Raw genomic sequence first — 7,119 nt, 5'->3', positions numbered from 1 at the left:
TTTGTTCAAGTTTTTACGAGTTTTTTTGTGTAACTCGCACTGGTTCACCAATATGAGTCGTTAAAACACAGTTTTTAAACTCTAAAGCTAATTTGAAGAGCACAAAATTCCCCACAAGGTCCATCAAACCCATTTGCATTATTGTAAAAAGTGACTAATTATTAGAAATTTCAAAAATAAATTTTTTACATGCATTTTAAATGGTGACACTTTATATTTAAATTGTTAGTATTAAGAGCTCAAATTGGTGAGAATTTTTTTTTCTATTTGTTGATTTATATTTTGCTTCCCCATCCCCCTAATGAACATATAATTAAACCTTGTATCTGTAATTTGAGTTTTATATGATAGTTTCTGGATACCCCATATAGTATTGACTACTCGAAATATTTTGGAAATACTATTAATTAAATGTAGCCTATAAAATAAATTTCAGATATATTGTTATATGGTCCAACATGTACTTTATATTTTCTTCTTGGAAATTAATGACAGTATTATGAAAGCAAAAAATATGTTGCTATTTAAAAAAATCGTGTCCAACCCAATTTTTATTTACAATACAGTCAATTTTGAATATATACGGAAATTTATGTTCAATTTTAGTTGCCTTTATCTTTTCTAATACTATAATGCAATGTTTTTCATTAAACACAATTTCCTATTATGAGGATTCTCCTTTTTACTCCTTTTTAATATGTGGATAACCTAGGCACGAATCCTTTCAATCCACTCAAGTTTTGATAAATTTTAAATACAAGAATAGCAGTATTGAAAGATACTGGATCTGTTTTTGCTTAAACTGCCTTTTGACCAACTTTTAAAAATGGTATCTTATAGTTTCCTGTCTGCTTTATACCTGACTTTTGCTCATGGTATTTGCTTTGGTACTGTACATAATGCTTCATATTCAATTATATTTATTTCAAAGTCGTTTGTAAGTGATACGAACATATTTGACACCACATGAATGAAATTAAAATATAATTTTATATAATTAATATATGAACTAAAGATCTAGGTTGGATCGCGTTGGAATTTTGAAAATTCTCGCGTTTCGGCTCCCACTTGGATGGGGATAGGGTATTTATTCGTTCATTGGCAAGAAGTGATCCGATTCCGTGGTTTCAATCTGCCTACTCCACGCAACGAATCACCACTTGGTTGATTCCAAGATATCAATCTGCCTACTCCTTGGAATTTCACTGAAAAATGAAAGCTGAATGAAAAAAATTAAATAGTTAATTGAAATAGAAATAAAATATAATGTTTATCATCGAAAACACCATGGATACTAACACTATCACCGCTGATCTTGAGCTAATCTGTTTCCTTTTTACCCTATAGAGTATTGGGGTGTAAATTTTCTTACTTAACTAATTACTTAAAAGAACTTTCCAAGATTTTTAATTTCGCTTCGACCCTTGAAATTCCCCTCTTTTTTTCATATTTTTCTTAAAATATTGTCCCATGTTGCTAGTGATCTTCCTTTGTTCCTTTTTCCTGGTATTTCACTTTCTCAAATTTTCTTAACTGGCACTGTGTTATCTATCCTTTTTAGGTAGCCCCACCATCCTAGTTGTGCCCTTTCTATGTATTCTTGTATGAGTTCAACTTGTAAATCTTCTCTCTTCTCTTTTATGAGAGTCTCTCGAGTCTTATCATTTCTAGTTACTCCTTTTACACCTCTAGGTATTTCATCTCTTACTCTTGTCTGCCAATACCTGAAATTCACGACTATTTGTTTCGTAGGATTATTTTTTTTTGTTCACAAGCCTATTGCTTAATGCATACTAAACATTGTTCGCCTTCTCTATTCTATGTTTGATTCTAAATCCTCTCTTCTTGTTTCTTCCAACATAATTCCTAGGTATTGGAAGCTACGAACTTATTCTATAAGTTCCTCTTTAATCCTATTTTTTTCTTATAAATTTGCCACTACCATAACTATGTCTTTTTGTTCAGTTTCATTTCGTTTTCTGTCAATATTTGGTTCCAACTATGTTGGAATTTCTGGAACCGTTGGTGATATTCATACTGAACACACTATTCACACTACTATACATCCACACTCACAATTACAATGTCTGACGCGTCAGATAGAGTAATTGTGAGTGTTTGTGTGGTGATATTCAGTATAATATTCGGTTCCAGTTGCTTAAATTTTCTTGTATATCTTTTATATTTTATGCCATGATCATTACATCATCTGCTAAGGCGCATTCCAATATATAAATGCGGAATCCGTTATGAACTGATGTAATTGTTAGTGTTGGTGAAATGGTAGAATCAGATGATTATCACCAACGGTTCAACAAATTCCAAATTAGATGAAAGCTATGAATAGTAATGGACGCAGACTGCCTCCTTGTCGTACTCCTTCATGTATTGTGAGCGTATCTGATTTCATATTCCTGCTTATTACCTGATTTCTTGTTTCTTAGTATAGGCATTTAGGGATTTCGTTATTTTGCTGCTAACATTTCTTTATTGCAAGTTCTTCCATATTTTCTTTCGTGGAACTTCATTAAAAATTTTTTTCCTTGTCTAGGAATGCAATGTTTGGATCTTGCCTTTTTTCTGCAAATGAATTATTTTATAGTGAACACTTGATCTTGTATGGTCCTGTCGAAATCCACTTTGCGTCTATTTCAAACTTGGTTCTATATTAGCTCTTAGTCTCTTCTCGATTATTTGATCAAAAAGCTTTAGCGGTGTACATAACAGGGATATTAATCTATAATTATTACAGTTTCCATCCTTCTTTGGCAGTAATAAGGTCGCTTTCTCTCCCATGTTCTTTGAAATATAATTTTGTTAAAAAAAATTTTAGCGGTGTACATCACAGGGAAATTGATCTATAATTATTGCATTTTTTGTTCTCTCCAATTTTGTGGACCGGTAGTATCAAACTCATTTTCCAATCGTCATGAAACTTTTCTTCTATCCGTACTCTATTGAACATTTCTAGCAGTAATGAGGTCGCTTTCTCTCCATTGTTCTTTGAAATATAAATTATTTATAAAAATAAGTACAATGTTCTCCTCCAGTCTCATTTGTATCTTCAGTTTTTATGCTCACCAATGGTGCCACCAGCGAATTAGCGATTCGAAGAAACAACTATCCCTTTAAGACATTCGCGAATTTTCAGAAAGTATTTCAACCTTGAACCCTAAACAGTGTCATTTGACATGACATCGAAACATCACCCTACCCTAGTGCCTCTAGTGACTAATGTGGTATGGGTAGATTTTGATAAAAACGACGCCTTGTATTGAGTATTGATTCTAATTAAGTAAAACATAATTCGGGATTCAATTTTACATGGTTTACTCCAAATATTTGTGTCATAAGGCAAAAAGTTCGCTAAATATTTTAAAACGTTTCAAATACCGCATCGGCGATTGATGAATTTTACAATATACAAAACATATATTTAACAATGTGTCAAATATATTTGTATTATATATTTTAATTTGATGTACCGGTGTGAAATATTTATACAGTGATTTTCCAAAGTAATTATTATCACTAGGAAAAAATTACAACAACTTCTTGTTGATATTTCTTGATAAGTGAAGAGAGTTAAAAAACCTGATGATAAAATTTATCACGCTTACTTATATGGTCGATTACTTTGGAAATACATTGTATTTTAATTATGTTTGTTGCATGTTGAATACAACTGGAGATTATCTTATACTCATTTAAAATTAACTTTTTTTGTTGATATTACAATATGTTGTGTACGTGTCTTAATATTATTTACAGGTTTTACAGTGTATGGATTGTATGGTTTTCCAAATAGCTTAAAAGACTATAGAGGTTACGAAACTTTAGACTAACCACTATTCTAATTTTAAATATGTTTTATTTGTACGACTGCAAAAATTGAAACAATATTTATTTATATACATATATACACACATATATATATAATAAATAATTTATGTATCCGTATTGTTTATTTTATTCATGTCCCTACTTTTCCAATTTTTCCAATCAATTTGAACATATAAGACATAATTATCTCAATAGGGTACTTGCAGAAGATTGTGAATATTTATATATGCAAGAACCTGAGGACTTTATCTCAATGGATATTTCAGGTATTCTAATAGAAATTCAAAAAGTCTATTTATCGAAGAAATAGTAAACCAAAACGATGAACAGTGCGTGATTAGCACGTGAACATCCTGGGAGAAACGCGGCGCAGTATCGTTATTAGTCCAAATCATATATACCAAATATAATATACCACAAATAAAAAGCCGTGTGTGAATGACGAGCGCCGCAGACAGACGATGAAGTTAGTGACATTAGCTAAACTCGCCTTAGAACAGAGCTAAAAAGTTTCCTGTTTACGCTAGGTGACATTTTAGCTCAATGTCAAAAGCATACCTTCCATAAAAAGTTTACTTTTTTGATTTTCGCCAGATTAAGTGACATTATTGTAACATAACAAGAAAATAAGTAACTTTTTCTTTTTTAATATTAATAAATATTTTTACATTTTATTTTGATAAAATATGCTTCGATGTTTATAAAATGGTATGATATATTAAAAAAAAACAATTGCATTCGAATTTAAAGTATTTGGGCGTAAAATCATAGATAATTCAGGAATGGAGAGGTCAGATGAGTATACATTTATAAATATATTAAACCACAATACCGTGAATAGACTATGTGGGCCAGATAGCATAGAAAAACAATAATATGGTAAATTTTACATAAAATTCGTCTATGGACCAATGGAATTCAAATAACGTATATTCAGTCACAAATAATTTTTTCTAAGTATGTTCGTATATACTGAAGTTTTGAAAACCATTTCAAAGTTGTTACATAAAATATAAACCAATATGAATTCAAAGGCGGCTACTTTCAGTTACTAGAATGACACACCTCTTTATAAAATTATACCTACATTTTTAATCAGGGGCGGATCTGCAATATTAAGGAACAGTTTTTAGAGTCAGGTTAATCAAATTCCAAGAAAAAGTCCTGGAGTAATTGCTAGAAATATCTGTGGTGTTTAAATAGATATATACCTACTTTATTTTCAATAATATAAACAGTATGTCCATAAATTTAGCTCATAATTCTACATTTAATAGTTCCAAATAATCGGATAAACTGATTTAAACTGCTATCCAAAAGGCAAGTCTGCATTTTTCAATATAAGATGATATTAGTGTACATTTATAGAATTCATAATTAAAAAATGTTGAATTTTATTTTAAAGGTAAAAAATAATGAAAAACTATGATAACTGTTACCTCATCGTCTTCTCATTTTGACAATACTAATTCAAATATGATTCGCTTGCAATTAATTACTTCCTATTTTACTAAATCAGTAGTTTTAAATAACCTCAAAAAATTAATAAATAGTCCTGATGATTCACCTGCTTTTCTGCTTCGAGACTGTGCGTCAGTTCTTGCAAAACCACTGTGTTATCATTCAATATTTCGTTAAAATCTGGTAAATTTTCATTGATATGAAAAATGATGGACTATTTTGTCGTAATTAGAAAAAAAATAAGGTTTTGATTGATTGTGCAAAAATGTTTGACAAAAAAAGGAATCCGACCATCACATACTCACTCTATAGTCCTGATATTGCCCCCTACAAGAATCATGGTGGAGTAGAAGAAGTCAAAGAAGTTGTGACCGTTATTCTAAACGATTTAACTTTAGGCAATTAACTGGGATGATTTGAATCGTAGGAACAATTTGGGAATCTTTAAGTAGAGTTGAATGGACCATAATAACATTTTAGTGCTTATTTTTCATTTATAAATTACCTGAACTTCATTGCTACATCTCGTATAATGCTTAGTATACTGATAGGATAATACGTTGATATATATTTTGTTGATAATGTAGAGAATTTATGATGATGAGTTGAAGTTTGGAGGAAAGTAGATAATCTGTCATGAGAACTTTGATAGCAAACAGAATTACCAAAACTGAACCCTTCTATGGCTACAGAACACAGAAAATACAGATAGGCACAAAAAATCGTTGGAATAATCTACAAGAGTTAAAATAGACAAAGCTAATAACCAAAAAAGAACTAATATTGTTGGGGCATTGGTATCTCAATGAACAACTGAAGAGGCTAGTTGGACGAAGCGTGCCGATTATACTACGTCGTAAACGAAACGATTATAAGGTGAAAATCTTTAGCAGTTGGAGCCATACCACTTCCTAAACTATCTAAATGGAGTGGAATTGATATATCAACTGTAACCATTGCAAACACTTATGTGGATATATTAAATTTGACATTGCCATCTTAAAGTTTAACATTTTTAATGGTAAACGTACTCAGAACGTGTTGTCATACGAATGCTATTTGAGTTGTTCATAAAATTGAATTGAATCGCAAACATTTTCGTGTGATGATTTTCTATGACGTGGATTAAACCAACATTTCCTGAAGTAGTCCAAAATAGGCTGTTGTGTCAGTAATATATCGATGCTGAGCGTAAATTGATATTGCAAGATCGATATGTGATATACCACGAGATTGAGGCATACTTGGGCATTAGTTCCACTCGCATACATTCAAGATTGCATGAACATTTGGTTGTCAAAACGATTTATTCGCATTGGATACTGCATAATTTACTCACCTAAAAAAAACTCGTGTCTATTGGTGCAAAGAAATGTTGAAAACATTCAATCGCACTGCCTCAAAAGAGGTCTATGTGATCGTAGCAGGCGACGAATCATGGATCTATGCATATGAACGAAAATAAACAACAATCGACTGTATGAGTCTTTAAAGACGAGAAAAATCCAACAAAAGTTGTTCGCAGAATAAGAATCATTCTCCACCACAAAAATGCGACCACTCACACATCATTTCTAACAAAAATGTTTTTGGACAGTTAAAACATCGAATTGATGGGTCATCCGACGTACAGTCCTTGTTTGGCACACTGATTCTCGCAGATCAAAAATAAATTGCGAAGACAACGTTTTTCTACACGTGAAGAAGCGGTTAAAGCATTCAAATCACATATTTTTAATCGGAAAGAAAAATGCTTCGACAATTAGTTCGAAAGAGTATTGAGAATAATTTGAAAAACAATAAAGCCATAACCAA

The sequence above is a fragment of the Diorhabda carinulata genome, chromosome X (assembly GCF_026250575.1).
Source record: "Diorhabda carinulata isolate Delta chromosome X, icDioCari1.1, whole genome shotgun sequence".
In the NCBI taxonomy this organism is placed as follows: Eukaryota; Metazoa; Arthropoda; class Insecta; order Coleoptera; family Chrysomelidae; genus Diorhabda; species Diorhabda carinulata.
The sequence above is the reverse complement of the archived record's forward strand: the minus strand, read 5'-3'. Positions refer to the sequence as shown.